Source organism: Oncorhynchus nerka, linkage group LG9a, assembly GCF_034236695.1.
Source record: "Oncorhynchus nerka isolate Pitt River linkage group LG9a, Oner_Uvic_2.0, whole genome shotgun sequence".
In the NCBI taxonomy this organism is placed as follows: domain Eukaryota; kingdom Metazoa; phylum Chordata; class Actinopteri; order Salmoniformes; family Salmonidae; genus Oncorhynchus; species Oncorhynchus nerka.
The window spans coordinates 23,752,565-23,777,936 of record NC_088404.1 but is presented as its reverse complement, the minus strand read 5'-3'; the positions used below and the strand labels follow the sequence as shown (position 1 = coordinate 23,777,936).

The window sequence follows — 25,372 nt, the reverse complement described above, 5'->3', positions numbered from 1 at the left end:
GTTTCCAAAACTGTCAAAATATTGTCTGAGTATAACATCATTAATATTGCAGGTGAAAACCTGAGGAAAATCAAAACAGGAAGTGGCTTCTATTTTGAAAACTCCATGTTCCATAGTCTCCCTTTGCTGGATTTAAAGGGATATGAACCAGATTCCTTTTCCTATCGCTTCCTCAAGGTGTCAACAGTCTTCAGACATAGTTTCAGGCTTTTATTTTGAAAAATTAGCCAGAAAAATGAGCCATGTGGTCACATGAGTTTTGCTTGCGTAATAGAATTTGGACAGCCATTTTCTTCCCCTCTCCTACTGTGAAAGACATTTGCGGTTGATATATAATCGATTATATATTTTAAAAACAACCTGAGGATTGATTATAAAAAACGTTTGACATGTTTCTGTGGACATTATGGAATTTGGACTACTTGGAATTTTCGTCTGCGTTGTCGGGACCGCTCTTTCCTGTGGATTTCTGAACATCACGTGCCAAACAAACGGATGTATTTTGGATATAAAAATCATCTTTATGGAATAAACGGAACATTTGTTGTGTAACTGGGAGTCTCGTGAGTGAAAACATCTGAAGATCATCAAAGGTAAACGATTAATTTGATTGCTTTTCTGATTTTCGTGACCGAGCTACCTGATGCTAAGTGTACTTCATGTTTTATCGTGCGATCGATAAACTTACACAAACGCTTGGATTGCTTTCGCTGTAAAGCATAATTTCAAAATCCGACGCGACAGGTAGATTAACAAAAGTCTAAACTGTGTTTTCCTATATTGCACTATTTATAATGATATTTATTGTATCTAGCGCTATGCTATTCAGCAGTTGTTGATGACACTTATCCCGATAGGGGGATTGCAGTCATAACAGGCATAACAGGTTAACTGACTTGCCTAGTTAAATAAAAATTAAATAAAGGTGTGTACATTTTCTTTGGGAATTCTTAATTAGGGCCGATTTCAAGTTTTCATAACAATCGGAAATCGGTAATTTTGGATGCCGAATTTGGCTGATTGTTATGAAAACTTGAAATCGGCCCTAATTAATCGGCCATTCCGATTTAATCGGTTGACCTCTAGTCTGGAGGCACTAGGACAAGGGGCCTGCCTGCTCTGCTTGGAAAAGAGGGGGGAGGAGCAGCGAACAGAGAGGAGGAAAAAATACAAGGAAATTAAGATAGCAGTGGCAGCTGTACAAATAACTCATCCAAAGGGCTTTGCCTTCTTAAACACGGCATAACGCAACAGCATATGATGCACTGTCACCTTATTAATTCAGCCACTTACTTCGATAGCAAGTTTAACTAGGGGCTGTGTTGATGCATAATTCTGCGTTTTCACGCAGGGAAAAAAAAAAATTAAATGCATAAGAAGTATCTTGCTGCGTTTTGTAATCAAAGATCTAAAATGCATCGTATTATAATTTATACTCGGCATTAGACTAATTTTGTGCTTCAGTTGCACTTCTAAACCGGATGAGAATTCACAAATGGGCATTCTATCAGCAGACAGCGCTGACTGATGTGTAGCTACTTTTCTCCAGTAGGCTACTTTTCTCAGTGTAGCCAGCCTATTTTTCTCTGCTGGAGAACAAAGTACGTTTCATAATGTGAGCAGTGAAATAAGAACGCAATCTGCTTTCTCCTAATGCATTGCACAAGTTGACTGCAGGTATTTACTTAAAATAGCTACAAATATTAAAATGTATTGAAAGACTTCAAATAAATAGTTTCAACGCTTGACAGTATTGAAAATCCATCCGTGGTTATTTCCAAATACGGTATACCGCCCAAGCCTAACCTCGCTCTCTCTCTCTCTCTCTCTCTCTCTCTCTTGTCGTCCCCCCCATGCCACTACACACAGGGGTCCTGTTCATTAGGGAAAATGGACTAAAACACCTATTGCAAAATGTTTTGCGACCGTGCACCCTCTGACCTCTGTGGCCACAGAAAGTGACTGCGTGGGATACAGAAGTAAACACCAGGGAGATGAAAGGAAGTTTTTAAAGTCAACTCCTGCAGTGGAGGAAGTGAACAGCTGGAAGTGACTGTCAAATTTTCCCTGAAAAGAATGGTGACTTGACTCCTCAGAAAAACCATCCCTGTAGGCTACTGACCGTTTCAAACACACTCTCTAACTGACACAATGGACTTCACATGGAAACTTTGTCTTGTGTGTTTGGTTTGCCTTAAAAGGAGATTTCTTCTTAAGTCTGACGCTCAAGTCTGTGCCGGTAACTGTTATGTTTGATGTTATGTTTTGGAACGGCTACCTCAGGAATTTATTGAGCAAGCCGCCATCTTTCATTTTTAAATCGGCCACGTGTTCCAAATGAGGTCAGTCAAGACCGTTTTTTTGTTGTGTTGAGTCAAGTCTCCTTTTCACTCATGAAAAAAGGACACACCTTGTTCAAGCAGCCTACCATGCAGTTAATGTGGCAGTCGAAGTAATAACTGATAATGTCAAGAAACACTGAGGTATTCTTATCCAGTACCAGACTAGTATCAATGAATGATATTATTGTTACATTTTTAAAAATGTTATGAAAATGTGTGCATTCCCATTGAGAGCAGTACATATTGTCAGTTGTTCTGGACATGGGTGATTTTGTGGGAAAGTCAACCTGAGCATGCCTAAAAAGTTTAATTTCCAAATGAAAACACGTTCATAATTATCCTAAAGGTCTATACAGTGTGGTCAGGAAAAGATTCAGACCCCTTCCATTTTTCCACATTTTGTTACGTTACAGCCTTATTCTAAAATGGATTAAATAAAAACATTTCCTCAACAATACCCCATAATACCAAAGAGAAAACAATTTTTTTTGAAATGTTTTAAAAACACGTTATTTACATACGTTTTCAGACCCTTTGCAATGAGACCTGAAATTGACCTCCGCTTTCCATTGACCATCCTTGATGTTTTTAAAACTTGATTGTAGACCTGTGGTAATTTCAATTGATTGGACATGATTTGGAAATATGGTAAATGTATCCAATGCAAACAAAATCTATATTTAAATGGTATTAATATTAATTTGCATATATTCCCGTTAATTCACATATATTCCTGTTAATTCCCACGGAAAGTTTCCACCTGAATTTTCCACAAAATGTGCAACCCTAGTCAGAATACTTGTGTAAATAATGTATTTCACTTTGTACATTTTTTAATACATTTGCACAAAATGACTAAAAACCTGTTTTTGCTTTGTCATAATGGGGTATTTATTGTATGTAGATTGAGGCAATCAATTTTAGAATAAGGCTGTAACGTGACAAAATGTAGAAAAAGGGAAGGGGTCTGATTTGCTTTCTGAATGCACAGTAGGTCTATAGTTATTTGGGTCTAAGGAGTGTCAACCTTTATGATGAAGGGTCACTCGGGCACATTTCCATACAAAAGCTCTTTTATTTCACCAGTTGTTAATGGGCTATTGAATAGATCAAATCTATCTAATATGTAACCCTGGATTTTTAACTCTGTTCTTTTTAACTTTCTGTTCTTCTGAAGGTCATTGTCATATTTAACTTTTAGGTCTATGAGGGCAAATCTAACAAAATAGAACAGACCTATGGGACATTTTACAATAAAGCGGTTATCCTCCTACCTTCCTGCCAATTTAACCAAATATCGAAGTATGCCATCAAAGATTAATGAGCTGGATTTAGAAATGTGATTATTTCAAGAATGTGGTGAAAGTGTTGTCAGAAAAAGGCATTATTTATTGTCTGACTAAAGCATGAAATCTAACGGTCAATTGCTAAATCTTAGGGCATAATATGCCGTGTCACAACCTATGTTGATTTGGCGTTAACGGGTCTTTCTCTGAGGGTCAGGAATGGGTCAGAGTGACGATCATTCCATAGTCAGATGATGTGTTTACATTTAGCCAGTTCAGGGACCCTTGAACTTTTCCAGTGGAGATGCAGTGTTTTTGTTTGTTGAACTGTATGAAAAGCAGACTTACAGGTAATGTGGGATGTTAACATTTTTAAGACCAGATACTGTAGCTCGTTTGTTTTAACGGTTCATCCCAAAAGCATGATACTTTTATGTACTCTATATGAGTGCTTGCAAAATTGCACATAATTGGTTTGAGTGAACCCAATTTTCATTGTGTTCATTGTGCATTTCATAACCTCTTTGAATAACCAAGTGTGTGTGCAATTAGTTTATTTTTATTTGATTGCATGATGTTTTTCTCATCACATATTTCATACACAAAGATATTGCACTCAAGTCCAATATAGCATTGGAAGCTTGGAACTTCAGACAAACACAAGTGTAATGGTTCCGCACTCAAAAATATGTTGCATAAAACTGACTTAATTTAGTCTTTTTTTATATCTTCACTCCATCAGGGATAGCGTACACAGAATTTTTGGCTTTACAGCCGCCTTCTGTGTGTTGGTAAAATGTTATTTGAATTCAAAACAGCAGTTTTGAAGGGACCAATGAGCAGCAGGTGCTTCTAATCAGGGTTGTGGCTTTTCTGGTCTCCCTATATACAAGTTAGTCACAAAGAAATACAGAATTGTATGGGAGCTGGCACAAAGGGCAATTCATGAATCAATTGCCTTAGGTGTCCTCACTTGGATACGTTATATCAATTCATTAGAGTTCTGTATTACTATCCAGGTCTGTACCCAAACAATTGGAGCTTCTACTTTTAAAAATGCACCTTTCCAGAAACAAGTCTCTCAACGTTGCCGCCTGCTATAGACCACCCTCTGCCCCCAGCTGTGCCCTGAACACCATATGTGAACTGATTGCCCCCCATCTATCTTCAGAGCTAGTGCTGCTAGGTGACCTAAACTGGGACATGCTTAACACCCCGGCCATCCTACAATCTAAGCTTAATGCCCTCAATCTCTCAGAAATTATCATCAAACCCACCAGGTACAACCCCAAATCCTTAAACACGGGCACCCTCATAGATATAATCCTAACCACCTTGCCCTACAAATACACTGCTGTTGTTTTCAACCAAGATCTCAGCGATCACTGCCTCATTCATTACCTTTATCCGTAACGGTCTGCGGTCAAACGACCACCCCTCATCACTATCAAACGCTCCTTAAAACACTTCAGTAAGCAGGCCTTCCTAATCAACCTGGCCCGGGTTATCCTGGAAGGATATTGACTTCATCCCGTCAGTAGAGGATGCCTGGTCATTCTTTAAAAGTTCCTTCCTCACCATCTTAAATGAGCATTTAGAACCAGGAACAGATATAGCCCTTGGTTCTCTCCAGACCTGACTACCCTTAACCTGCACAAAAACACCCTGTGGCATTCTGCATTAGCATCGAATAGCCCCCGTGATATGCAACTTTTCAGGGAAGTCAGGAACAAATATACACGGGCAGTTAGGAAAGCTATCTTTTTCAAGCAGAAATTTGCATCTTGTAGCACAAACTCAAACAAGTTCTGGGACACTGTAAAGTACATGGAGAATAAGAGCACCTCCTCCCAGCTTCCCACTGCACTGAGGCTAGGAAACACTGTCACCACTGATAAATCCACTATAATTGAGAATATCAATAAGCATTTTTCTACGGCTGGCCAGGCTTTCTACCTGGCTACCCCTACCCCGGTCAACAGCCCTGCATTCCCCACAGCAACTCGCTCAAGCCTCTCCATTTCTCCTTCACCCAAATCTAGATAGCTGATGTTCTGAAAGAACTGCAAAACTTGGACCACTACAAATCATCCAGGCGAGACAATCTGGACCCTCTTTAAAAAAAATATATCTGCCGAAATTGCAACCCCTATGACTAGCCTGTTCAACATCTCTTTCATATCGTCTGAGATTCCCAAAGATTGGAATGCTGCCGCAGTCATCCCCCTCTTCAAATGTGGAGACACTCTAGACCCAAACTGCTACAGACCTATATCTATCCTACCCTGCCTTTTCTAAGGTCTTCGAAAGCCAAGTCAACAAACAGATTACCGATCACTTCGAAACCCACCGTACCTTCTCCGCTATGCAATCTGGTTTCAGAGCTGGTCATGGGTGCACCTCAGCCACGCTCAAGGTCCTAAATGATATCATAACCGCCATCAATACAAGACATTCCTGTGCAGCCGTATTCATCGACCTGGCCAAGGCTTTCGACTCTGTCAATCACCACATTCTTATTGGCAGACTGAACAGCCTTGGTTTCTCAAATGATTGCCTCGCCTGGTTCACCAACTACTTATCTGATAGAGTTCAGTGTGTCAAATCGGAGGGCCTGTTGTCCGGACCTCTTGCAGTCTCTATGGGGGTGCCACAGGGTTAAATTCTCGGGCCGACTCTCTTTTCTGTATACATCAATGATGCCGCTCTCACTGCTGGTGATTCTCTGATCCCCCTCTACGCAGACGACACCATTCTGTATACTTCTGGCCCTTCTTTGGACGCTGTGTTAACTAACCTCCAGATGAGCTTCAATGCCGTACAACTCTCCTTCCATGGCCTCCAACTGCTCTTAAATGCAAGTAAAACTGAATGCATGCTCTTCAACCGATCGCTGCCCGCACCTACCCGCCAGTCCAGCATCACTACTCTGGACGGTTCTGACTTAGAATATGTGGACAACTACAAATACCTAGGTGTCTGGCTAGACTGTAAACTCACCTTCCAGACTCACATCTCCAATCCAAAATTAAATCTAGAATCGGCTTCCTATTTCACAACAAAACATCCTTCACTTATACAGCCAAACATACCCTCGTAAAACTGACCATCCTACCGATCCTCGACTTTGGTGATGTCATCTATAAAATAGCCTCCAACACTATACTCAACAAATTGGATGCAGTTTATCACAGTGCCATCCGTTTTGTCAACAAAGCCCCATATATTACCCACCACAGCGACCTGTATTCAAATAAAATCAAATCAAATTTGATTTGTCACATACACATGGTTAGCAGATGTTAATGCGAGTGTAGCGAAATGCTTGTGCTTCTAGTTCCGACAATGCAGTGATAACCAACAAGTAATCTAACTAACAATTCCAAAACTACTCTCTTATACACAGTGTAAGGGGATAAAGAATATGTACATAAGGATATATGAATGAGTGATGGTACAGAGCAGCATACAGTAGATGGTATCGAGTACAGTATATATACATATGAGATGAGTATGTAGACAAAGTGGCATAGTTAAAGTGGCTAGTGATACATGTATTACATAAGGATGCAGTCGATGATGTAGAGTACAGTATATACGTATGCATATGAGATGAATAATGTAGGGTAAGTAACATTATATAAGGTAGCATTGTTTAAAGTGGCTAGTGATATATTTACATAATTTCCCATCAATTCCCATTATTAAGTGGCTGGAGTTGGGTCAGTGTCAATGACAGTGTGTTGGCAACAGCCACTCAATGTTAGTGGTGGCTGTATAACAGTCTGATGGCCTTGAGATAGAAGCTGTTTTTCAGTCTCTCGGTCCCAGCTTTGATGCACCTGTACTGACCTCTCCTTCTGGATGATAGCGGGGTGAACAGGCAGTGGTTCGGGTGGTTGATGTCCTTGATGATCTTTATGGCCTTCCTGTAACATCGGGTGGTGTAGGTGTCCTGGAGGGCAGGTAGTTTTCCCACCGGTGATGCGTTGTGCAGACCTCACTACCCTCTGGAGAGCGTTACGGTTGAGGGCGGAGCAGTTGCCGTACCAGGCGGTGATACAGCCCGCCAGGATGCTCTCGATTGTGCATCTGTAGAAGTTTGTGAGTGCTTTTGGTGACAAGCCGAATTTCTTCAGCCTCCTGAGGTTGAAGAGGCGCTGCTGCGCCTTCTTCACGACGCTGTCAGTGTGAGTGGACCAATTCAGTTTGTCTGTGATGTGTATGCCGAGGAACTTAAAACTTGCTACCCTCTCCACTACTGTTCCATCGATGTGGATAGGGGGGTGTTCCCTCCGATCCTTGAGGATCAGCGGGGAGGAGATGTTGTTGCCTACCCTCACCACCTGGGGGCGGCCCGTCAGGAAGTCCAGTACCCAGTTGCACAGGGCGGGGTCGAGACCCAGGGTCTCGAGCTTGATGACTAGCTTGGAGGGTACTATGGTGTTGAATGCCGAGCTGTAGTCGATGAACAGCATTCTCACATAGGTATTCCTCTTGTCCAGGTGGGTTAGGGCAGTGTGCAGTGTGGTTGAGATTGCATCGTCTGTGGACCTATTTGGGCGGTAAGCAAATTGGAGTGGGTCTAGGGTGTCAGGTAGGGTGGAGGTGATATGGTCCATGACTAGTCTCTCAAAGCACTTCATGATGACGGAAGTGAGTGCTACGGGGCGGTAATCGTTTAGCTCAGTTACCTTAGCTTTCTTGGGAACAGGAACAATGGTGGCCCTCTTGAAGCATGTGGGAACAGCAGACTGGTATAGGGATTGATTGAATATGTCCGTAAACACACCGGCCAGCTGGTCTGCGCATGCTCTGAGGGCGCGGCTGGGGATGCCGTCTGGGCCTGCAGCCTTGCGAGGGTTAACACGTTTAAATGTCTTACTCACCTCGGCTGCAGTGAAGGAGAGACCGCATGTTTTCGTTGCAGGCCGTGTCAGTGGCACTGTATTGTCCTCAAAGCGGGCAAAAAAGTTATTTAGTCTGCCTGGGAGCAAGACATCCTGGTCCGTTACTGGGCTGGGTTTCTTCTTGTAGTCCGTGATTGACTGTAGACCCTGCCACATGCCTCTTGTGTCTGATCCGTTGAATTGAGATTCTACTTTGTCTCTGTACTGACGCTTAGCTTGTTTAATAGCCTTGCGGAGGGAATAGCTGCACTGTTTGTATTCGGTCATGTTGCCAGACACCTTGCCCTGATTAAAAGCAGTGGTTTGCGCTTTCAGTTTCACGCGAATGCTGCCATCAATCCACGGTTTCTGGTTAGGGAATGTTTTTATCGTTGCTATGGGAACGACATCTTCAACGCACGTTCTAATGAACTCGCAGTACGTTCTCGTTGGCTGGCCCTCGCTTCATACTCGTCGCCAAACCCACTGGCTCCAGGTCATCTACAAGTCTGCTAAGTAAAGCCCCGCCTTATCGCAGCTCACTGGTCACCATAGCAGTACCCACCCATAGCACACGCTCCAGCAGGTATATCTCACTGGTCACCCCCAAAGCCAATTCCTCCTTTGGCCGCCTCTCCTTCCAGTTCTCTGCTGCCAGTGACTGGAGAGAACTGCAAAAATCTCTGAAGCTGGAGACTCTTACATCCCTCACTAGCTTTAATCACCAGCTGTCAGAGCAGCTCAGAGATCAATGCACATGTACATAGCTCATCTGTAAATAGCCCATCCAATCTACCTCATCCCCATACTGTATTTATTTATTTATCATGCTCCTTTGCACCCCAGTATGTCTACTTGTACATTCATCTTCTGCACATCCTACCATTCCAGTGTTTAATTGCTATATTGTAATTACTTCGCTACCATGGCCTATTTAAATAAAGGTGAAATAAAATAAATGGCTTACCACAAAGACCATCAGAATAAAGTAATTCATAAATATGTGGGGCTAACTCATAAACAACATGCAATATCTGATCTGGACAGTGTTCTTGTAGAAGTCTAAATTTGAAATCTAATTCTTTGTTTAAACCATGTGGAGAAACAGAATATATTTTATACAATATATCCACATGGCTTCTCTTTGGAGTAATTTGATGTCGTAATCACCTACGTGGGGGATGAACTTTTTCCATCCCGACACCGCAATTCATTATTAGAATCATTTTGTTCTAAAAAGTGTCTCGAAACTGGTGTGGTGATTACGGCAGGGTAGCCTAGTGGTTAGATCGTTGGACTGGTAACCGGAAGGTTGCAAGTTCAAACCCCCAAGCTGACAAGGTACACATCTGTCGTTCTGCCCCTGAACAGGCAGTTAACCCACTGTTCCTAGGCCGTCATTGAAAATAAGAATTTGTTCTTAACTGACTTGCCTAGTTAAATAAAGGTAAAATAAAATAAAACATCTAATACTGGAATTATGTTCTTCAAGGCATACTTTCAAGGCGCGGGAGCTTTTCCCAATATAAGTCGTATTGCAAGCTTGGAACCTCCCCCTGTTGGAATGCAGGGTACATGTCAGTGAAAGTATTCAGCAGGAGTGGACTTACCTGTGCAGGCAGGAGGAGTGACTCCTGAAATGACCTCTGTTATACTGTCATTAGTCAATTCCATGCTGGAATAGACTATATGCTATACCACTAAGCTTAGTGACTTCACCTCTTAATGAGATACCCTGGCTGATATTTATGTGTGCTTTGACGAAATCTAAACGACAAACCCTGAAGACTACATGATTAAGTATAGCATGCCTGTGCACAGAGACACCAGGGAGCAGTGCCAGCCCAGGGTTTAGTACACAGCAGATATACCCTTCAAGATGGAGGCCGACGCTGCCTGTCAGGTCACATGCATCCAACACTTTTTCAGTTCACTTTTAAAATGTTCCGTCCTTGATGTAAGAGAACACTTTATAAGGTGAATGTGATTTTTCAGGCTATATTGCAAACAGCTGCAACTTTTGCTCACACCACACCCCTCGAACGCCAGCCCCTCTTCTCATGTAATCCTTTTGCCTCTTGAGACCACCACATTTCACATTCCCTAACTCTGCATTTGAAGGTGCCCTTGGCTCTTTTACCTTATCTAAAGAAAATAATGGAACAGATTAACAAAAATGTCCCTGCTTGTCAGAATGTCAGACTTTCCCTCCATGCCCATGGTGGCCCATCCCTCCTTCCCTCAGGGTTTTGTGTTCTGCCCACCATTGTGTGTCTCAGAGCTAACCTTCCCCCAGCTCCAGTCCATTGCCACCCTCTCCCCCCATTGTCGTCCACTGCTCATCAAAGCACACTGTCACTTCCTTTCACTCACCCCGCATCCTGTTCCTCACTTCCTTAGAGACAGTAGTGGGGGATGCCAGGAGAGGGGGCAGGCGGAGGGAGATGGTAGTAGGAATAGGCCTACAGGCGTGTGAGTCAACGAGTGGGACTCCACAGATTGATTAGGATTGAGGCTTTGTTTTGTAGGTCGACTATTTGTCCAATGTTTTTTTTTAAAGATCATGTGAATTATTTTCTCCAGGTGCAAAACTCCATACGCTGACTTCCTGACCACTGTGACAGCTGCCAAGACAACAAGGCCTATGCTTCTTCCATTGTGTGGTCACATTTGATATAGGCTCACTTTCTCAAGTCAGAACTCTGTTATCATGTTCAGTCACTTGAAATTAACTTAGTGCAGATGTACAAAAACACCCAAAACTCTTGAGTTACATTCACGACAGAAAACGTGAAGAACCAACTTGTCACCTGCAGGCTTCTTCACACCACGTTTGGCCAAGCGTCAATTTAACTAGCGCCTGCAGCCCGTAAAGTCAGTTTGGGATTCAAGAGTAATTCAGTAGGAGTCGGTTTTCATGCTTTCAGGTAAAGCTATCAGCGTGCTTCATGGCTCTGCACAGTGCAGGGCTTTGGTTACCTTCCCATTTTGAATTAATCGACAGCAGCGTTGCTCCATTCACACAGGAAAACCTCTCTTCCTATGGCTCAGGATGTGTGGTGCTGCGCTGAGTGCAGCTGGCAGCAAGTCCTCTTCCTCTTAGGAAAGCCATTCACAAGTTAAACCAGTCCTTTCCCACTTCTCCTGTCCGTCTTGGCCAAGTTGGCCTGGCCTGGTGTTGGCTTGAAGCTTTCTAATGAGAGGTGGCCTAACACGCCAATGCTGCTTAGGTATGGTGAGGGTAGATTCTTTCTTTAGCAGGTTTTTCCTATTGATTGATGAGAAGGGGATATATAGCCTTGCATTGTCTTCTGTGTCTACTCTTTGTTAAGACAACTCCTTAGTGACATGTCAATAACTTATCCCAACAAACGAGTGTGCTAAGACTGAGATTCCTTGAGCTCAAACATTAGCTGGAAATGGGCTATTCCTGGCTTTACGAAGCCTGGCCCAACCATTCCCTCTTACTGGAATAATAACAGTGAACTTGGGCCTGGTTCTCTCAAACAGTCTGTGAGAGGAGACTTCTCCAGTGCTGCCTGGAGGCCTGCTGGGGCAACAGCTGTTGACTGCCTGTCTGTCCATATGACCTGAGGTCACAGGTCATGGTGGGGTCCAAATGGTCAAAGCTGCCCTGGTCACAGGCCCAGAGATCCAGGGCCCTGGGGGCAGAGGGCCGGTGGGGTCTGCTTCTCTCGGTCTCTCTGGTCCTTCCATGATGGTCCACTGGTTTTCTACCCTCTGAGCTGCTCATAACTCCACCCACGCAGCGGGATTAAAGCTAGTGTGTGTGTGTGTGTGTGTGTGTGTGTGGATTATGTCTCTGGTGTGCTCTGGGACTGTGTGTGGCACGAGAAAGACATGTTGGATGCCTGAGCGGTAAAATGCTAGTCACTACATTACTGATCATGACCCTGTTGTCATGGAATTACCATCGTTGCAATATCACTTTCGAATGAGAATAACATTGTCAGCTTGATAGCCCCAATAGACTTACATTGTCCATTTGCCAATGTTTGTAATGCAGGACATTTGTTCATATTTGGGACCTACTGAAATGTCCATTGAACTTTCCATGGCTCATTGTAGCATTGCTGTGAGTTGACTGCATTTATTGATTTATTCTCCAACAATTTTTCAACAGAGGTATTTTATCAACTGCTGCTTTTAAGATCTCTTACTTAGAAAATCCATCTTTGTGGCAGGAGACAACACATTTGGCTTGGACGGTCATAAACATAAATTCTGCAAGGATTGTTGTCTTGCAGTTCACCCTAAAATGCATGAAATGTTACAGTGCAGTTCACTCCTCATTCTTAAGATTGTATGATTTACTGCGCCATTTGCGGTTATCTTTAGCGCCCAGCCAAGCGGCCTGGAATTCTGGCTATTTGCTGAGGCTCTCCGAAGTTTAAACAGTGGCTTTGTAATTAATATGAAGAACATTACATTTACATTTAAGTCATTTAGCAGACGCTCTTATCCAGAGCGACTTACAAATTGGTGCGTTCACCTTAAGACATCCAGTGGAACAGCCACTTTACAATAGTGCATCTAAATCTAGTAAGGGGGGGTGAGAAGGGTTACTTTATCCTATCCTAGGTATTCCTGAAAGAGGTGGGGTTTCAGGTGTCTCCGGAAGGTGGTGATTGACTCCGCTGTCCTGGCGTCGTGAGGGAGTTTGTTCCACCATTGGGGGGGCCAGAGCAGCGAACAGTTTTGACTGGGCTGCGCGGGAACTGTACTTCCTCAGTGGTAGGGAGGCGAGCAGGCCAGAGGTGGAACAATAATGGAGTAGAGTGCAGAGAGCTGTAGGTTCCCATGCATGACTACTATGAAAGCCAATGGAGTTTAGACTAGCTGCTTTGTGTTATGCAGATATGTCATAATAGTGTGGGATATAGCCTAGCTACTGTTCATGTGCGGACCTCTAACCTATCAATCGTACGTTTTAGCCTAAGTGGCGAGAGGGAGTTAAACCCTCCAGGGATCCTTTTAACATTCTGTGTTTGTTTTGTATCATGAACATGGTCACGGGAAACTTGAATCCTCTCTGACTGGCAAGTGAAATATTTCACGATGGAAACCAACAGAGAGAGTCTGTGTTGTAATATTATTGGTAAGGAGGAGTATTATGGCTCAGCCCACATAATAATTGACTCTTTCTCAAACAAAAGGATTACAGATGATGAAAAGCAAACATGTTCCCGGTCTGAGGCTGAGGCCTCCTCTACGGCTCCACCATTCCACAGTTGACATGACTAAGCCTTGGAAACTAGGAAACTACTCGCTGTATGGCTCTGTTTGCGCCCAGGTTTCAGATTGGGTTTTTTAGGCATCTAATCTAATTAGAGTACCTGGAGATACGCCACCACACACCCTACTATTGCAGTAAAGTATGCAAATGCTTTGAAAGATAGTCCAATATCCCTGGAACCATGTAACCAAGTGAATTTATGACATACTCACAATCCACGACCAACAAGACATGTTAGAAGCTAGGAGGGCTGTGGTGTCTGAGCTGAGATTTGAGAGGTAGCCTAATCCAGGTGACTGACTGGCCTGGCAGGCTCCTGTAATCGAGCACGTGGAGGCATAACACCACAAAGCAAACACACACTGGCCACACAATCAAATTACATGGCTCCTGTTACTAATAGAAATGTGTTAAGAGTAATCCTTTGTTGCTGCGAATTATTCCCCATGAGTAGTTAAGAGATTTGCAGTTACTACTGTAGGCTAATTAATTATTTTCCCGTTTGTCAGTGACTGAGTTCCCTAACAAATCCATAGTCCAGGTTGGGATGAATTTAATGAACAATTGCTTTCCAATTCAGAAGATATCACATGTCTAATTAAATTGACAGGAATTAAAAGGGTACAACAAAACCTACCCCCCACCCCCCCATGAGACTGACAAGATTTGGCATGGGTCCTCAGATCCTCAAAAGGTTCTACAGTTGCACCATCGAGAGCATCCTGACTGGTTGCATCACTGCCTGGTATGGCAACTGCTCAGCCTCCGACTGCAAGGCACTACAGAGGGTAGTGGGAACGGCCAGGTACTTCACCGGGGCCAAGCTTCCTACCATCCATGTACATATTACCTCAACTAACCGGTGCCCCCGCACATTGACTCTGTACCGGTACCCCCCTTTATATAGTCTCGCTATTGTTATTTTACCGCTGCTCTTAAATTACTTGTTACTTTTATTTTTTCCCGTATTTTTAAAGCTGTGTTGTTGGTTAGGGGCTCGTAAGTAAGCATCTCACTGTAAGGTCTACACCTGTTGTATTTAGTGCATGTGACTAATAACATTTGATTTGAATAGCATTCTCACATAGGTGTTCCTTTTTGTCCAGGTGTGAAAGGGCAGTGTGGAGTGCAATAGAGATTGCGTCATCTGTGGATCTGTTGTGGTGGTATGCGGGTTGGAGTGGGTCTAGGGTTTCTGGGATGATGGTGTTAGCCATGACCAGCCTTTCGAAGCACTTCACGACTACTGCCCCGTAGCACTCACATCAGTAGTTGTGAAGTGCTACGGGGCGGTAATCATTTAGGCAGGTTATCTTCGCTTTTTTGGGCGCAGGGACTATGGTGGTCTGAAATATGTAGGTATTACGGACTCGGCCAGGGAGAGGTTGAAAATGTCAGTGAAGCCACTTGCCAGTTGGTTGGCACATGCTTTGAGTACACGTCCTGGTAATCCGTCTGGCCCTGCGGCTTTGTGAATGTTAACCTTGCTCACATCGGCTACGGAGAGCCGGATCACACAGTCGCCCGGAACAGCTGGTGCTCTCATGCATGCTTCAGTGTTGCTTGCCTCGAAGCGAGCATAAAAGGCATTTTGCTCGTCTGGTAGGCTCGCATCATTGGGGAGCTCGCTCCTGCGTTTCCCTTTGAAAGCCCAGTAAAGGTCCAGTAAGAGCGACTTGCGCAAAGAATGATATAGAACTTACGTAGTATGTCCAGGTCCATAGTCTGTATGTGCCCCATAACTGCATAACACATACAAGCTGCTGCTACTGTTTATCTTATAACCTGAGGCCTAGTCACCTTACATCTTTACATGTCTTCCTCCATCATTCCAGTATCCCTGCACATTGTAAATATGGTATTGGAACTGACCCTGCATATCAGGGATCATCAACTAGATTTTTTAAAATGATTATTTAAAAAATAATTTGCTGAGCGGATGATCGGTGGGCAGGAACATGATTACAAATCATTTGTAGGCTGCAAATTGACCGCAATAATCCCAAACAGATATGTTTGACTAAAACACAAACCTTGCTTATGTTTGTATATGATCAAGTGTGTCTCTATTATGCGTGGGAATACTTGAACAGATTTCTTACATTAAAATCACTTGGAGTTGATTTCCTGCTTTAAAAAAAAAAAGAATTGGTATTTTATGTCCAACAATGAAAATACTTTTTTTTTTTTTTTTGCTCAGAAAAGGACAGTCATAGGCCTAATGTGAGCAAGAATGAAACATGTTTTGTGTCCTGATGTCCTAATTTATCTCTTCTTCTTTGTCCAATTTTGCTTCAGTTCCCAGTCCCTCTAGAACCACATTTTGCATGCGCTGGTTAGCAATTCGTCTGTCACTGAGACTACTCTACCTTAAACAGCCTCATCCCAGGAGCACCAAGAGAAGGTCAGCAGAGATGATTGTGTGATGACACACTAGCTGTACCACTGTGAATACCCAGGTTCCTCTGGTCCCCCAGGAGTGGTATTCACTTCCTCTACACCACCTGACTGCTCTGTGGAGGGGATGACATCATGCCATCATCATGCTGTGTTTTAGTTCAGACAGCAGAGTGTCTGGAGCATGGGGAGCCCTTTCCGGAACAGTCTCTGGAGGCTCCCGTCACGGAGTTCACCAGGAGAACGCTTCTTTCTGGAACAAAGAAGGAGAGAGGGGAATGACAAAGGGAAGCAGAAACTGGAAAAGGAGAAGGAGGTAAAGGAGGAGGGAGAAATTGGATGATTGAGGGTTTCTTTGCTCCTTTCTCAGTCTAAAGGCGTTGATCATCTGCTGTGGAGAATGAACACTTAGTCTTAGGTTGAAGCCTGGCCACTTTGTCTGTTTATTGTGTCTGGGACCTCAGACCATCTCTCCAAGATCCTCTGAACCGGCAGAATATATGTCATGAATGAATGTCTCTAAAGTCCACTCCATGTTTTGGCTCCCGAGTGGCGCAGTGGTTTAAGGCACTGCATCTCAGTGCTAGAGGTCGTCACTACAGACCCTGGTTCCATTCCAGGCTGTATCACAACCGTCCGTGATTGGGAGTCCCATAGGGCGGCGCACACAATTGGCCCAGCGTTGTTAGCGTTTGGCCAGGGTAGGCCGTCTTACGTAAATAAGAATTTGTTCTTAACTGACTTGCCTAGTTAAATAAAGGTTAATTGTCAAACAACCAATGGACAGCGAGGATGTCCATTCAAACATGTAATCCGCTCTATTTGCTAACCAGAGTGATGTAATCCAACCTCATATGAATGTGTTATTTTGCCTGATTGTGCGTGTGTGTTTGTCTGTGAGTGTTTGCGCTTGTGTGTACCCTTTTAAATGTGTGTGTGTGTGTGTGTGTGTGTACTATTTGTACATGTGAAAGCCTGCCATGTGTCCAGATGCCACAACATATTTGCTTTGTGAGGCAGAGAATGATGCAAATTATGTTTTGCTGCTTCTTTGTATTTAATTTGTTTCTTACTAGAGGTCGATCGATTATGATTTTTCAACGCCGATACCGATTATTGGAGGACAGTAAAAAGCCGATTTTAATGAAAAAAAAAGTTTTGTTGTAATTTATTTATTTATTTTATTTCACCTTTATTTAACCGGGTAGGCAAGTTGAGAACAAGTTCTCATTTACAATTGCGACCTGGCCAAGATATTGCAAAGCAGTTCGACACAAAACACAGAGTTACATATGGAGTAAAACAAACATACAGTCAATAATACAGTAGAAAATAAGTCTATATACAATGTGAGCAAATGAGGTGAGATAAGGGAGGTAAAGGCAAAAAAAAGGCCATGGTGGCAAAGTAAATACAATATAGCAAGTAAAACACTGGAATGGTAGATTTGCAGTGGAAGAATGTGCAAAGTAGAGAGATAATGGGGTGCAAAATAAATAAATACAGTAGGGGAGAGGTAGTTGTTTGGGCTAAATTATGTGGGCTATGAACAGGTGCAGTAATCTGTGAGCTGCTCTGACAGCTGGTGCTTAAAGCTAGTGAGGGAGATAAGTGTTTCCAGTTTCAGAGATTTTTGTAGTTCGTTCCATTCATTGGCAATAATGACAATTACAACAGTACTGAATGAACATGTATTTTTACTTAATATAATACATCAATAAAATCAATGTAGCCTCAAATAAATAATGAAACGTGTTCAATTTGGTTTAAACAATGCAAAAACACAGTGTTGGAGAAGAAAGTAAAAGTGCAATATGTGCCATGTAAGAAAGCTAACATTTAAGTTCCTTGCTCAGAACATGAGAACAAATGAAAGCTGGTGGTTCCTTTTAACATGAGTCTTCAATATTCCCAGGTATTAAGTTTTAGGTTGTAGTTATTATAGGAATTATAGGACTATTTCTCTCTATACGATTTGTATTTCATATACCTTTAACTATTGGATGTTCTTATAGGCACTTTAGTATTGCCAGTGTAACAGTATAGCTTCCGTCCCTCTCCTCGCTCGAACCAGGAACACATCGACAACAGCCACCCTTGAAGCAGCGTTACCCATCGCTCCACAAAAGCCGCGGCCCTTGCAGAGCAATGGGAACAACCACTCCAAGTCTCAGAGTGAGTGACGTTTGAAACGCTATTAGCGCGCACCCCGCTAACTAGCTAGCCATTTCACATCGGTTACACCAGCCTAATCTTGGGAGTTGATAGGCTTGAAGTCATAAACAGCGCAATGCTTGAAGCATTACGAAGAGCTGCTGGCAAAACGCACGAAAGTGCTATTTGAATGAACGCTTACGAGCCTGCTGGTGCCGACCATCGCTCAGTCAGACTTAAATCATAGACTTAATTGTAACACACAGAAATACGAGCCGTAGGTCAGTAATATGGTCGAATCCGGAAACTATCATCTCAAAAACAATACGTTTATTCCTTCAGTGAAATACGGAACCGTTCCGTATTTTATCTAACGGGTGGCATCCATAAGTCTAAATATTCCTGTTACATTGTACAACCTTCAATGTTATGTCATAATTATGTAAAATTCTGTCAAATTAGTTCGCAATGAGCCAGGCTGCCCAAACTGTTGCACAAACCCTGACTCTGCGTGCAATGAACGCAAGAGAAGTGACACAATTTCACCTGGTTAATATTGGCTGCTAACCTGGACTTCTTTTAGCTAAATATGCAGGTTTAAAAATATATACTTCTGTGTATTGATTTTAAGAAAGGCATTGATGTTTATGGTTAGGTTCACATTGGAGCAAGACAGTCCTTTTTCGCGAATACGCACCGCATCGATTGTGTGCAACACAGGACACGCTAGATAAACTAGTAATATCATCAACCATGTGTAGTTAACTAGTGATTATGATTAATTGTTTTTATAAGATAAGTTTAATGCTAGCTAGCAACTGACCTTGGTTTCTTACTGCATTCGCGTAACAGGCAGGCTCCTTGTGGAATGCAAAGTAAGGCAGGTGGTTAGAGCGTTGGACTAGTTAACTGTAAAGTTTCAAGATTGAATCCCCGAGCTGACAAGGTAAAAATCTGTCGTTCTGCCCCTGAACAAGGCAGTTAACCCACAGTTCCTAGGCCGTCATTGAAAATAAGAAAGTGTTCTTAACTAACTTGCCCAGTAAAGGTGTGTTAAAAAAATAAATATAAAAAAAATCTTCCAAATCGGTGTCCAAAAATACCGATTTCCGATTGTTATGAAAACTTGAAATCGGCCCTAATTAAGCGGCCATTCCGATTAATCGGTCAACCTCTATTTCTTACCCATAGAAACACTGTGCTGGGGGTTTGATTTAAGGACATCTGAATAGGCCTACACAATAAACATATTGATTCACAGGCTTCATCTTGAGAAAAGCTTGACTTGTTTGCATTGCATCTCACTCTTGATGTCACTTAGCTATTTCTATAATGTCCATGATTTGTTAATGTCAATACCCTTCTCCCATTCGTAATTGGTGCCGTAAAATTTCCTGACACTGAAATGTGATAGGCTAGTTCTTAATGTGCTGAGTTTTATTTATGCGTACTCTATGTAACAGAGATGCATGCATAGCATTTCCTGTGGCGTGGATAATATGAGTATCCACATTGCTCTAGCCCATCTAATTATAGGCTTCTCTGGAAGCACACTAGCATACTGCACACCGGTGACATGGCACATCCTGTGTTGACTGTCTGGCTTGAATCACCCAGCCCAAACTTGAGTCATTTCTGGGTTGTAAAGTGAGGTGAAGTGTGCCACGGAGCTGTAATTCTGGGGGAGTGCTCCTTGCGCCTCCTCTGGTCTCGCATGATGTGTCCTCCTCCAGACTAGAGCCTCGCGGTTTGGGTTTCCAGGACCTTGAGAGTAAATCCTTTGGTCCCTGTGAGCAGTGAGTCAGTGTGGGAATTACCACAGTGAGCGCTTCTAAAGTTAACTTTCAGGCTCGGCTCAATTCCAGCCAGTCTCAAAAGGGTGATAATGTCCTGCCAGAGCAAACAAGGAGACCAAGATACTTTGTCCACTGAAATCTGGGAAATGTTTACTCTGCTTTTCTGGTTCTTCTTGACCTCAGTGTTCCAGTAGTGGGACTGTTCTCCTCTACCCTCTCATGTGCTGTTTAAAGTCTTATTCTGACCCCCTGTTTTCAGCCGAGATTTATTCTTGGAAGGTCTAACTCCAGAGGTGTTTTTGAAGTTCCACTACATTCAGTTTGAGGAAACATACACCTTGTATGAAACGAGAATCCCAGAAATAGATACTTCCTGGTTCATAGTTCTACTATATAGTTCTAGTCTGCTGCTGGTATATTTCAGAGGTTATCCAAGTTACAGGGAGGAATTAAACCAGTTGACCTATGCAGGTGAACCCACACAGACTGAACCCACAGGTGTAGAAAGCCTTCTCAAGGAGCCCTTTGAGGTATTTAGGGAGTGCACAAGCATGGAGGTGGTGTTGAGCAAAGGGATAAGGGGGCCAATGTGGAGAGGCCACCTCTGCCAGTGCTGCTCTTCCAGAGCTGGGAGCGAGAGCCAAATCCAGAGCCTACTTGTTTTGAGAGCGATGAGGAGTTGGCAGGGTGCGAAACAGTGATTTGGAGCCCATGTACCTGCCTCACAATCTAGTCTTGTCTGACACTAACAGGTCCTAGGTCAGCAGTGTTTCCCCCTGTATTAATTTAGCTGTGGCACACCGCTGCTGCTAAACTGTTGCCACCACGGGTGCTGTGATGGTCATGTAATTTTGGATGACTGTAATTGGCCAGCCAAATGACCGCGGTCACCGTATTAACTGTTTTGAATAGTAACATGTACGCTTCTGACTGCATGTTCTGCCATAGAAATAGAATGAATAGAACGGCCGTGGGCTTCTTTGAAGAGGTAGGGTTTCGGATGTTTTCGGAAGATGGGCAGGGACTCTGCTGTCCTAGCATACCTGGCAGAATCATATCAGGATTATTTGCATTAATCCAGTGGGCATTTGTTTTGCAAGCTCCATCACATAAATCCACTATAAATCAACTATAATTGAGAATTTCAATAAGCATTTCCCTATGGCTGGCCATGCTTTCCACATGGCTACCCCTACCCCGGTCAACTGCCCGGCACCCTCCACTGCACCCTGCCAATGCCCCCACCATTTCTCCTTTACCCAAATCCAGATAGCCGATGTTCTGAAAGAGCTGCAAAATCTGGACCCCTACAAATCAGCCGGGCTAGACAATCTGGACCCGCTCTTTCTAAAATGATCTGATCAAATTGTTGCAACCCCTATTACTAGCCTGTTCAACCTCTCTTTCGTATCGTCTGAGATTCCCAAAGATTGGAAAGCTGCAGCGGTCATCCCCATCTTCAAAGGGGGTGACACTCTAGACCCTAACAGCTACAGACCTATATCTATCCTACCCTGTCTTTCTAAGGTCTTCGAAAGCCAAGTGAACAAACAGATTACTGACCATTTCGAATCCCACCATACCTTCTCTGCTATGCAATCTGGTTTCAGAGCTGGTCATGGGTGCACCAGCCACGCTCAAGGTTCTAAACGACATCATGACCGCCATCGATAAGAGACATTAATGTGCAGCCATATTCATCGACCTGGCCAAGGCTTTCGACTCTGTCAATCACAACATTCTTATTGGCAGACTTGACAGCCTTGGTTTCTCAAATTTACATTTACATTTAAGTCATTTAGCAGACGCTCTTATCCAGAGCGACTTACAAATTGGTGCATTCACCTTATGACATCCAGTGGAACAGTAGTGCATCTAAATCTTTTAAGGGGGTGAGAGGGATTACTTTATCCTATCCTAGGTATTCCTTAAAGAGGTGGGGTTTCAGGTGTCTCCGGAAGGTGGTGATTGACTCCGCTGTCCTGGCGTCGTGAGGGAGTTTGTTCCACCATTGGGGGCCAGAGCAGCGAACAGTTTTGACTGGGCTGAGCGGGAACTGTACTTCCTCAGTGGTAGGGAGGCGAGCAGGCCAGAGGTGGATGAACGCAGTGCCCTTGTTTGGGTGTAGGGCCTGATCAGAGCCTGGAGGTACTGAGGTGCCGTTCCCCTCACAGCTCCGTAGGCAAGCACCATGGTCTTGTAGCGGATGCGAGCTTCAACTGGAAGCCAGTGGAGAGAGCGGAGGAGCGGGGTGACGTGAGAGAACTTGGGAAGGTTGAACACCAGACGGGCTGCGGCGTTCTGGATGAGTTGTAGGGGTTTAATGGCACAGGCAGGGAGCCCAGCCAACAGCGAGTTGCAGTAATCCAGACGGGAGATGACAAGTGCCTGGATTAGGACCTGCGCCGCTTCCTGTGTGAGGCAGGGTCGTACTCTGCGGATGTTGTAGAGCATGAACCTACAGGAACGGACCACCGCCTTGATGTTAGTTGAGAACGACAGGGTGTTGTCCAGGATCACGCCAAGGTTCTTAGCGCTCTGGGAGGAGGACACAATGGAGTTGTCAACCGTGATGGTGAGATCATGGAACGGGCAGTCCTTCCCCGGGAGGAAGAGCAGCTCCGTCTTGCCGAGGTTCAGCTTGAGGTGGTGATCCGTCATCCACACTGATATGTCTGCCAGACATGCAGAGATGCGATTCGCCACCTGGTCATCAGAAGGGGGAAAGGAGAAGATTAATTGTGTGTCGTCTGCATAGCAATGATAGGAGAGACCATGTGAGGTTATGACAGAGCCAAGTGACTTGGTGTATAGCGAGAATAGGAGAGGGCCTAGAACAGAGCCCTGGGGGACACCAGTGGTGAGAGCACGTGGTGTGGAGACGGATTCTCGCCACGCCACCTGGTAGGAGCGACCTGTCAGGTAGGACACAATCCAATGGTGGGCCGCGCCGGAGATGCCCAACTCGGAGAGGGTGGAGAGGAGGATCTGATGGTTCACAGTATCGAAGGCAGCCGATAGGTCTAGAAGGATGAGAGCAGAGGAGAGAGAGTTAGCTTTAGCAGTGCGGAGCGCCTCCGTGATACAGAGAAGAGCAGTCTCAGTTGAATGACTAGTCTTGAAACCTGACTGATTTGGATCAAGAAGGTCATTCTGAGAGAGATAGCGGGAGAGCTGGCCAAGGACGGCACGTTCAAGAGTTTTGGAGAGAAAAGAAAGAAGGGATACTGGTTTGTAGTTGTTGACATCGGAGGGATCGAGTGTAGGTTTTTTCAGAAGGGGTGCAACTCTCGCTCTCTTGAAGACGGAAGGGACGTAGCCAGCGGTCAGGGATGAGTTGATGAGCGAGGTGAGGTAAGGGAGAAGGTCTCCGGAAATGGTCTGGAGAAGAGAGGAGGGGATAGGGTCAAGCGGGCAGGTTGTTGGGCGGCCGGCCGTCACGAGACGCGAGATTTCATCTGGAGAGAGAGGGGAGAAAGAGGTCAGAGCACAGGGTAGGGCAGTGTGAGCAGAACCAGCGGTGTCGTTTGACTTAGCAAACGAGGATCGGATGTCGTCGACCTTCTTTTCAAAATGGTTGACGAAGTCATCTGCAGAGAGGGAGGAGGGAGGGGGAGGAGGATTCAGGAGGGAGGAGAAGGTTGCAAAGAGCTTCCTAGGGTTAGAGGCAGATGCTTGGAATTTAGAGTGGTAGAAAGTGGCTTTAGCAGCAGAGAGAGAAGAGGAAAATGTAGAGAGGAGGGAGTGAAAGGATGTCAGGTCCGCAGGGAGGCGAGTTTTCCTCCATTTCCGCTCGGCTGCCCGGAGCCCTCGCCTGGTTTACCAACTACTTCTGCCACAGGGTTCAATTCTCGGGCCGACTCTCTTTTCTGTATACATCAATGATGTCGCTCTTGCTGCTGGTGATTCTCTGATCCACCTCTACGCAGACGACACCATTCTGTATACTTCTGGCCCCTTCTTGGACACTGTGTTAACTAACCTCCAGAGGAGCTTCAATGCCATTCAACTCTCCTTCCGTGGCCTCCAATTGCTCTTACACGCAAGTAAAACTAAATGCATGCTTTTCAATCGATCGTTGCCCGCACCTGCTCGCCCGTCCAGCATCACTACTCTGGACGGCTCTGACTTAGAATACGTGGACAACTAGAAATACCTGGGTGTCTGGTTAGACTGTAAACTCTCCTTTCAGACTCACATTAAGCATCTCCAATCCAAAATTACATCTGGAATCGGCTTCCTATATCGCAACAAAGCATCCTTCACTCATGCTGCCAAACATACTGTCGGAAAACTGACCATCCGACCGATCCTCGACTTCGGTGATGTCATTTATGAAATAGCCTCCAACACTCTACTCAACAAACTGGATGCAGTCTATCACAGTGCCATCCGTTTTGTCACCAAAACCCCATACACTACCCACCATTGTGACCTGTACGCTCTCGTTGGTTGGCCCTCGCTTCATACTCGTCGCCAAACCCACTGGCTACAGGTTATCTACAAGTCTCTGCTCGGTAAAACCCTGCCTTAGCTCACTGGTCACCATAGCAGCACCCACTCGTAGCACGCGCTCCAGCAGGTATATCTCACTGGTCACCCCCAAAGCCAATTCCTCCTTTGGTCGTCTTTCCTTCCAGTTCTCTGCTGCCCATGACTGGAACTAATTGCAAAAATCTCAGAAGCTGGAGACTCACACCTCCCTCACTAGCTTTAAGCACCAGCTGTCAGAGCAGTTTACAGATCACTGCACCTGTACATAGCCCATCTGTAAACAGCCCATCTATCTACCTACCTCATCCCCATACTGGTATTTATTTTGCTCCTTTGCACCCCAGTATCTCTAACTGCACATTCATCTTCTGCCGATCTACCATTCCAGTGTTTAATTGCTATATTGTAATTACTTCGCCACCATTGCCTATTTATTTCCTTAACTTACCTCATTTGCACTCACTGTATATAGACTTTTTGTTTTAATTTGTTCTACTCTATTATTGACAGTATGTTTTGTTTATTCCATGTGTAACTCTGTTGCTGTATGGGTCGAATTGCTACGCTTTATCCTGGCCAGGTCGCAGTTGTAAATGAGAACTTGTTCTCAACTAGCCTACCTGGTTAAATAAAGGTGAAAAAAAACAACACAAAAAACATGTGCGCTACAGAAACACAGCTAACCAAACAACAGTGCTAGGTGAATGTGCACTTGAATTAAAGGGTAGGTACATAAAAATAAAAACGAACTACATTT

The 25,372-nt window shown here is 44.2% G+C and overlaps 1 protein-coding gene across 1 annotated transcript in view; it reads left to right on the top strand.

The window, feature by feature from the left end:
* The window catches only part of LOC115134075 (protein-methionine sulfoxide oxidase mical3a-like), a 119,472-nt gene that overhangs the window by 9,998 nt on the left and 84,102 nt on the right, over nucleotides 1–25,372 (top strand).